The sequence below is a fragment of the Manis pentadactyla genome, chromosome 11 (assembly GCF_030020395.1).
Source record: "Manis pentadactyla isolate mManPen7 chromosome 11, mManPen7.hap1, whole genome shotgun sequence".
In the NCBI taxonomy this organism is placed as follows: Eukaryota; Metazoa; Chordata; class Mammalia; order Pholidota; family Manidae; genus Manis; species Manis pentadactyla.
The window spans coordinates 33,812,094-33,822,185 of NC_080029.1; positions in this window are offsets into that span (position 1 = coordinate 33,812,094).

Consider the following 10,092-nt stretch of genomic DNA (forward strand, 5'->3'; position numbering starts at 1 on the left):
TCCCAGTGCTGAGAACTGTGCTTAATTAATTGTGAGTGAATGAATGAATGAAGAAACTAATGAACTATTTTTTGCAATGTTTATTATATATGACAAATGATAGTTATTATAAATGACTTTAAAATCATTACTTTTAAGCAGCAATTTCCATAGTCTCTCAGGATTAACCTACACATTATTCTGCCTTATTCATTGATCATTCATTCTTTTTTTCACTCAGTTATTTAACCTTGTGTTTAATCTTTGGAGAGATGAGAATTAAATAGACACATAATGTGTAAGTCAGAGGTACAGACTTGTAGTACAAAATTCTATGAGCATCTCTGATGGGGAGATTTGGCCTGGTCTGGGAGGTCAGGGGAAGCTACTTGGAGAAAGAGATTTGAGCTGAGATCTAAAAGAAGAAACTTGTTAACAAGGAGCCAAAATGGGACAGAAGAATACTGCATGATGGATGACCTGTGAAAGGCCGGTGATGGGAGGGAGTCTGCAAGGAGAAGAAACCGAGGGACAGCCAGGGAGAGAGGAGGAGAGGATGAGACCAGGTCAGCACCCTTGGCAAGGCCAGAGCAGCAGCAGTTGGCCAGTGGCGTCCAGATCTACTCAATGGGTGCCCTGGGCCAGGGCACGTGCCCTTTAGGAGATTGCTCAGCCTAGGTCAGGACCTCTCCTTTGTGTTCCCATGGGATCCAGGGTTTCCCTTTGTCATTTAACTTGTAAACGTATACTTTAAAAATCTGTTCTACTTTTTTGTCTCCCTGTCTCTCAAGCTGTGGGCTCCTTGAAGGCAGAGAACCTTGGCTCTGCATCCTATGCCATCAATGCCTAATGCACTGCCCACTAGTGTTTGGTGAATAAATGAATGGGACATTTGGTGAATGAATAAATGAATGAATGAACAGAGTGCCCTCAGATCATGGAGTGCATCAGACAGGTGTTTGGATTTCTACATACTCAGGAAACCCCACTGTGCCCTCTGCTGCAAACAGGAGGGTGTGAGTGTGGACAGGGATCTCTGCTGACTTTTTCAGGAAAAAGAAGCCAGAAGGCTGGGAAAAAGAGAAGGTCAGGGATGCTGTGTAGTTAGTGCCATATGAAGGAAAAAAGAATTTACAGTGCCATCGTTAAAAGGAAGGAGAAATGGCAGTTCCAAGGAGGATTTTTTTCCCAGATGCTAAGAAGGAATTTCTACAGGTGAAGTTGCATGGGTTTATAAAGATACAAGGTACAAGAACATTAACTGGGTATTGTTAATGTATTGTCATGTATTATGTGCCAAGTGCTGTTCTAAGTGCTTTGTGAGTATTAAACCATTTAAATCCTCATAACAATTGGGTGAAGCATTCAACTATGACTATGTCTATTTTACAGGTCAGGAGGCTGAGGAATAGAGAGGTTGAACACCCCCTGCCCCGGAGTCCAGCAGCCGGGAAGTGAGAGTCAGGCTCTGAACCCACGCACTCTGGCCTGGAAGCCAGGCTCTTCCCCCACCGTGTGCTGCCCTCAAAGCAGCCCTTGCTTTCCTGCTGGTACAATGGAGAAATTGGTGTCTTTTAAAAGATCCTCCTGAGAGGGAGGTATGATTCTTCCCTATTTTGCAGATGAGAAAGCTGAGTCTCAAGGAGGTTAACTTGCCAAAGAGCAACTAGCTGGTAAGTGGCGGAGGCAAGGTCTGTGATCACAGCCGCCCCACTGCCTCTCTGTGCCCCTGATGCTTTGGCTCAGCTCTAAACCTGGGTCACCTTCTACACCACTCCCTCCGCAGCTGGGAACCTTGGCCAAGGCCTGAAGGTGGCCGTGGCCTCTGCACACTTCTGACTCAGCAGCACCTCCTGTACTCACCAGCCTCCCATCCCAGCTCTGAGCCTCTGGCCCACCATGACTGGGACAGGGACACCATCCTGACCTGGCATGGGATTAGGAACAACTAAGTCCATCAGCAACTTCTGTGGAAAATGTAGATCCAGCTAAAATCTATTTATACAACCCTGACAGGCAGGAAGGTGACAGTCCAATCCAGGGGCAGGTAGTTAAGGATTCAGTGAGTCAGCATCCAGGGGATCTGCGTGGCTGACGTGAGGCATCCCAGTGGGGCTTGGAGCCTCAGGCAGACCCTCTGTCCCACCACTTGGAGGCCAAGATGCCTTTCCTCATGTTGCCTATCTCTGCTCCATCCTTCAGGGCCTCCTCTTGCACAATGGCTGACAGGCTCGTGAGGCACCTGAAATCAGGGAAAGGGACAACTGGACCCAACCCAGCCTCTCTTCACAGTCTTAGGGCCAAGTTGGAAGCTCGGCCTTTCTAGGGTCATCTGAGCAGCTGGTGGGCACACTGATTAACTTTCACCTCAAGAACCGCCTCAAATGACATCTGATGCAGGCTTCGCTGCTCAGCTCCCCTCCCTGAAAGTGACATGGCACTGTGATGGTCTGCGCCTCAGTTTCCTCGAGTGTGAGAAAAGAATTTTTCAAGCTTCTAGCACACACAAGCTTGACTAAGGAACCCTTCCTGAGATGATAACAGAAAAGATTTCCATCTGTGGGCTGAGGAAGGCAGCATGGTGAGGGCAAAGGGGCAGGGGAAGCTGCTTTCAGGATTAGGCAGATCTGGGTCCAAATCTTGAATCTGCCTCTTCCTGTCTATGTGGTTTCTGAGCCATGAAAATAATGACCAATCCAATCCTCCAAAATAGCCGTCTGAGGTAGGTGCTCGCCCTAGTCACGTCTTATAATCAAGCAACTAGGGTGCAAGAAGTAAGTTAACTTGCTCAAGGTCACAGAGCTGGTAAATAGCACAGTCAGGTGGCCTAGCTGGGGCCGGCTCCTAACCACCACCTTACACTGCCCTGCTTCCTATAACACCTTGAAGAGCAGGGTTCTGATCCTGGGCCTGCTAGGAACTTATGTCACTCGGTCACTTGGGCCTCATCTGTACCATGAGGAAGGAAGATCCCTGATCCGATGCCATACAGCACTATCTTAGCCTCTGAGTTGTCTGTGAGTGAGTTGTCTCTGACCAGCAGCCCACAAGGTGCTGGGACAGTTATCTGGAGATCTCTCCTTCCTGTGCCCCACATCATTGCGCCCTGCCTCCTAGCCTGGGCTTCAAGGGTCAGCAATAGGCGGGCAGTGAAAGAGTATCTCCTCCAGGGTCTCCTGAGCGCCCTCAGCAGCCCTCTTCCAAAGCTCCAGAGTGCCATGAGGGCAGAGGCTGACTTCCAGACAATGTGGGCCATGCCAGTAGGTTGCACTCTACCCCACATCAGAGTTTACTTGGCCTCTTGGTCACACTGGGTTTAGGAACAGCTCCATCATCAATTTGAGGTAATTCTGAGAATCTTGATGTTGCAGGGGAATGCAGATAAAACATCCAGTGCAGGAATGCAGGAATCTTTTTTTCAGCAGTTCTAACCAAGCCGGCTGGTGGGCCCTCATGACTACCAGCTCAACTCCTCCTGAGAGAGTCTGAGTCCTTCCAGGTTGGCCAAAACATTCCCTGAAGTTGGGCCACAATCTGATTTTTCTGTCATGTTCACTTACTGGGGCTACTGGGGCCCTCTGGAGAATTGCAGAGCCCTTTTTAAGGGATAGTTCCTTACCAGCTGGAAGAGAATCCCTGTGCCCCTGCCAAGTCTTCTATTTTCTAGACTAAATACCCCCACTTCCCTCAATTCTACCTCTTAGGTTAGGGCTTCTTCCTCACTGTTCCACCCCCTCTCTTCCCTGTATATTCGAATGGATTTGTCAGGAATCCCTACTCAGGATGCCTTTCTAAATATTATGCTCAAAGCACAACACTCCAACACTCAGTAGTCCAGCAGTGTTGTCTCCCTTTGCTATCCCTCCCCTTCACCCTCATCCAACTCTCCAGGTTTTCTTCTAGATGCTGCACTCCCCCAAATTCCATTCATATGGTCCTTGTAGGGGCTGCCTTGTTCACCTTTGATTCTGCTCCCAAGGACAGTTGATTGGCCAAGAGGTTGGCACTACATTTAAGCTGCCTTAATCAATTCATTTCCTAGGTCTTTTGGACTTCAATGCCTCTCTGGTTGTTGAAACTGTGAGATAAAAAACTCAGCAGTGAGAGGGGCGGAAGATGGCAGCCTGAGTAGAGCAGCGGAAATCTCCTCCCAAAACCACATATATCTATGAAAATATAACAAAGACAATCCTTCCTGGAATAAAGACCAGAGGACACAGGACAATATCCAGACCACATCCACACCTGAGAGAACCCAGCGCCTCGCGAAGGGGGTAAGATACAAGCCCCGGCCCCGCGGGAGCCGAGCGCCCCTCCCCCCAGCTCCCGGCGGGAGAAGAGCAGGCAGAGCGGGAGGGAGACGGAGCCCAGGACTGCCGAACACCCAGCCCCAGCCATCCGGGCCAGAGCGCAGGGCCCTGGATACTAGGAAAACAGGGCAGCAAGAACAGTGAGCAGGCACTGGAGGCTGGGCGACAGAGGACATAAGAAAAGCGAGCGACCAATTTTTTTTTTCTTTAATTAAAAAAAAATTTTTTTTCTTTAATTTAAATTTTTTTTGTGTGTGTGGTCGTTGTTTTGTTTTTGGCGGGTGCTTTTTGGAAGTCTTAAAGGGGCAGGGTGGGTCACTTAATCCAGAGGTAGGGAATCCGGGGATCTCTGGGCACCCTAACCCCTGGGCTGCAGGGAGCAGGGAGGCCCCTTACGCAGATAAATAGCCTGCCGGCCGCTCCTGCTCCAACGCGACTCCACCATTTTGGAGTAGCTGCCCGAGCCAGGCCACGCCCACAGCAACAGCGGAGATTAACTCCATAGCAGCCGGGCAGGAAGCAGAAACCCTGTCTGCGCGCAGCTTCACAGCACAAGCCACTAGAGGCCGCTGTTCTCCCAGGAGAGGAGGGCCACAAACCAACAAGAAAGGAAGTCCTTCCAGCCGTCACTCGCCCCAGTTCTGCAGACTATTCCTATCACCATGAAAAGGCAAAGCTACAGGCAGACAAAGATCACAGAGACAACACCAGAGAAGGAGACAGACCTAACCAGTCTTCCTGAAAAAGAATTCAAAATAAGAATCATAAACATGCTGACAGAGATGCAGAGAAATACGCAAGAGAAATGGGATGAAGTCCGGAGAGAGATCACAGATGCCAGAAAGGAGATTGCAGAAATGAAACAAACTCTGGAAGGGTTTATAAGCAAAATGGATAGGATGCAAGAGGCCATTGATGGAATTGAAACCAGAGAACAGGAACGCATAGAAGCTGACATAGAGAGAGATAAAAGGATCTCCAGGAATGAAACAATGTTAAGAGAACTGTGTGACCAATCCAAAAGGAACAATATCTGTATTATAGGGGTTCGAGAAGAAGAAGAGAGAGGAAAAGAGATGGAAAGTATCTTAGAAGAAATAATTGCTGAAAACTTCCCCAAACTGGGGGAGGAAATAATCGAACAGACCACGGAAATACACAGAACCCCCAACAGAAAGGATCCAAGGAGCACAACTCCAAGACACACAATAATTAAAATGGCAAAGATCAAGGACAAAGAAAGAGTTTTAAAGGCAGCTAGAGAGAAAAAGGTCACCTATAAAGGAAAGCCCATCAGGCTAACATCAGACTTCTCGACAGAAACCTTACAAGCCAGAAGAGAATGGCATGATATATTTAATACAATGAAACAGAAGGGCCTTGAACCAAGGATACTGTATCCAGCACGACTATCATACAAATATGACGGTGGGATTAAACAATTCCCAGACAAACAAAAGCTGAGGGAATTTGCTTCCCACAAACCACCTCTACAGAACATCTTACAGGGACTGCTCTAGATGGGAGCACTCCTAGAAAGAGCACAGCACAAAACACCCAATATATGAAAAATTGAGGAGGAGGAACAAGAAGGGAGAGAAGAAAAGAATCTCCAGACAGTGTATATAACAGCTCAATAAGCGAGCTAAGTTAGGCAGTAAGATACTAAAGAGGCTAACCTTGAACCTTTGGTAACCACAAATTTAAAGCCTGCAATGGCAATAAGTACATATCTTTCAATAGTCACCCTAAATGTAAATGAACTGAATGCACCAATCAAAAGACACAGACAAATAGAATGGATAAAAAAGGAAGACCCATCTATACGCTGCTTACAAGAAACTCACCTCAAACCCAAAGACATGTACAGACTAAAAGTCAAGGGATGGAAAAACAAATTTCAAGCAAACAACAGCGAGAAGAAAGCAGGGGTTGCAGTACTAATATCACACAAAATAGACTTCAAAACAAAGAAAGTAACAAAAGATAAGGACACTACATAATGATAAAGGGTTCAGTCCAACAAGAGGATATAACCATTCTAAATATCTATGCACCCAACACAGGAGCACCAGCATATGTGAAACAAATACTAAGAGAACTAAAGGGGGAAATAGACTGCAATGCATTCATTCTAGGAGACTTCAACACACCACTCACCGCAAAGCATAGATCCACTGGGCAGAAAATAAGTAAGGACACGGAAGCACTGAACAACACAGTAGAGCAGATGGACCTAATAGACATCTATAGAACTCTACATCCAGAAGCAACAGGATATACATTCTTCTCAAGTGCACATGGAACATTCTCCAGAATAGACCACATACTAGGCCACAAAAAGAGCCTCAGAAAATTCCAAAAGATTGAAATACTACCAACCAACTTTTCAGACCACAAAGGCATAAAACTAGAAATAAACTGTACAAAGAAAGCAAAGAGGCTCAAAAACACATGGAGGCTTAATAACACGCTCCTAAATAATCAACGGATCAAAGACCAAATCAAAATGGAGATCCAGCAATATATGGAAACAAATGACAACAACAACACTAAGCCCCAACTTCTGTGGGATGCAGCAAAAGCAGTCATAAGAGGAAAGTATATAGCAATCCAAGCATATTTAAAAAAGGAAGAACAATCCCAAATGAATGGTCTAATGTCACAATTATCGAAATTGGAAAAAGAGGAACAAATGAGGCCTAAGGTCAGCAGAAGGAGGGACATAATAAAGATCAGAGAAGAAATAAATAAAATTGAGAAGAATAAAACAATAGCAAAAATCAATGAAACCAAGAGCTGGATCTTCGAGAAAATAAACAAAATAGATAAGCCTCTAGCCAGACTTATTAAGAAGAAAAGAGAGTCAACACAAATCAACAGTATCAGAAACGAGAAAGGAAAAATCACGACGGACCCCACAGAAATACAAAGAATTATTAGAGAATACTATGAAAACCTATATGCTAACAAGCTGGGAAACCTAGGAGAAATGGACAACTTCCTAGAAAAATACAACCTTCCACGATTGACCCAGAAAGAAACAGAAAATCTAAATAGACCAATTACTAGCAACGAAATTGAAGCGGTAATCAAAAAACTACCAAAGAACAAAACCCCCGGGACAGATGGATTTACCTCGGAATTTTATCAGACATACAGGGAAGACAAAATAGAGGAGGAGGGGATACTCCCAAACTCATTCTATGAAGCTAACATCACCCTAATACCAAAACCAGGCAAAGACCCCACCAAAAAAGAAAACTACAGACCAATATCCCTGATGAACGTAGATGCAAAAATACTCAACAAAATATTAGCAAACCGAATTCAAAAATACATCAAAAGGATCATACACCATGACCAAGTGGGATTCATCCCAGGGATGCAAGGATGTTACAACGTTCGAAAGTCCATCAACATTATCCACCACATCAACAAAAAGAAAGACAAAAACCACATGATCATCTCCATAGATGCTGAAAAAACATTTGACAAAGTTCAACATCCATTCATGATAAAAACTCTCAGCAAAATGGGAATGAGGGCAAGTACCTCAACATAATAAAGGCCATCTATGATAAACCCACAGCCAACATTATATTGAACAGCGAGAAGCTGAAAGCATTTCCTCTGAGATTGGGAACTAGACAGGGATGCCCACTCTCTCCACTGTTATTTAACATAGTACTGGAGGTCCTAGCCACGGCAATCAGACAAAACAAAGAAATACAAGGAATCCAGATTGGTAAAGAAGAAGTTAAACTGTCACTATTTGCAGATGACATGATACTGTACATAAAAAACCCTAAAGACTCCACCCCAAAAGTACTAGAACTGATATCGGAATAAGGCAAAGTTGCAGGATACAAAATCAACACACAGAAATCTGTGGCTTTCCTATACACTAACAATGAACCAACAGAAAGAGAAATCAGGAAAACAACTCCATTCACAATTGCATCAAAAAAAAAATACTTAGGAATAAACCTAACCAAGGAAGTGAAAGACTTATACTCTGAAAACTGCAAGTCACTCTTAAGAGAAATTAAAGGGGACACTAAGAGATGGAAACTCATCCCATGCTCATGGCTAGGAAGAATTAATATCGTCAAAATGACCATCCTGCCCAAAGCAATATACAGATTTGATGCAATCCCTATGAAACTACCAGCAACATTCTTCAATGAACTGGAACAAATAATTCAAAAATTCCTATGGAAACACCAAAGACCCGGAATAGCCAAAGCAATCCTGAGAAAGAAGAAAAAAGTAGGGGGGATCTCACTCCCCAACTTCAAGCTTTACTATAAAGCCATAGTAATCAAGACAATTTGGTACTGGCACAAGAGCAGAGCCACAGACCAATGGAACAGACTAGAGAATCCAGACATTAACCCAGACATATATGGTCAATTAATATTTGATAAAGGAGCCATGGACATACAATGGCGAAATGACAGTCTCTTCAACAGATGGTGCTGGCAAAACTGGACAGCTACATGTAGGATAATGAAACCGGACCATTGTCTAACCCCATATACAAAAGTAAACTCAAAATGGATCAAAGACCTGAATGTAAGTCATGAAACCATTAAACTCTTGGAAGAAAACATAGGCAAAAACCTCTTAGACATAAACATGAGTGACCTCTTCTTGAACATATCTCCCCGGGCAAGGAAAACAACAGCAAAAATGAATAAGTGGGACTATAGTAAGCTGAAAAGCTTCTGTATAGCAAAAGACACCATCAATAGAACAAAAAGGAACCCTACAGTAATGGAGAATATATTTGAAAATGACACATCCGATAAAGGCTTGACATCCAGAATATATAAAGAGCTCACACGCCTCAACAAACAAAAAACAAATAACCCAATTAAAAAATGGGCAGAGGAACTGAACAGACAGTTCTCCAAAAAAGAAATACAGATGGCCAACAGACACATGAAAAGATGTTCCACATCGCTAATTATCAGAGAAATGCAAATTAAAACTACAATGAGGTATCACCTCACACCAGTAAGGATGGCTGCCATCCAAAAGACAGACAACAACAAATGTTGGCGAGGCTGTGGAGAAAGGGGAACCCTCCTACACTGCTGGTGGGAATGTAAGTTAGTTCAACCATTGTGGAAAGCAGTATGGAGGTACATCAAAATGCTCAAAACAGACCTACCATTTGACCCAGGAATTGCACTCCTAGGAATTTACCCTAAGAATGCAGCAATCAAGTATGAGAAAGATCAGTGCACCCCTATGTTTATCGCAGCACTATTTATACTAGCCAAGAATTGGAAGCAACCTAAATGTCCATCGATAGATGAATGGATAAAGAAGATGTGGTACATATACACAATGGAATACTACTCAGCCACAAGAAAAGGGCAAATCCAACCATTTGCAGCAACATGGATGGAGCTGGAGGGTATTATGCTCAGTGAAACAAGCCAAGCGGAGAAAGAGAAATACCAAATGATTTCACTTATCTGTGGAATATAAGAACAAAGGAAAAACTGAAGGAACAAAACAGCAGCAGAATCACAGAACTCAAGAATGGACTAACAGGTACCAAAGGGAAAGGGACTGGGGAGGAAGGGTGGGTAGGGAGGGATAAGGGGGGGGAGAAGTAGGGGGGTATTAAGATTAGCATGCATGGGGGGGTAGGAGAAAAGGGAGGGCTGTACAACACAGAGAAGGCAAGTAGTGATTGTACAACATTTTGCTATGCTGATGGACAGTGACTGTAAAGGGGTTTATAGGGGGGACCTGGTATAGGGGAGAGCCTAGTAAACATAATATT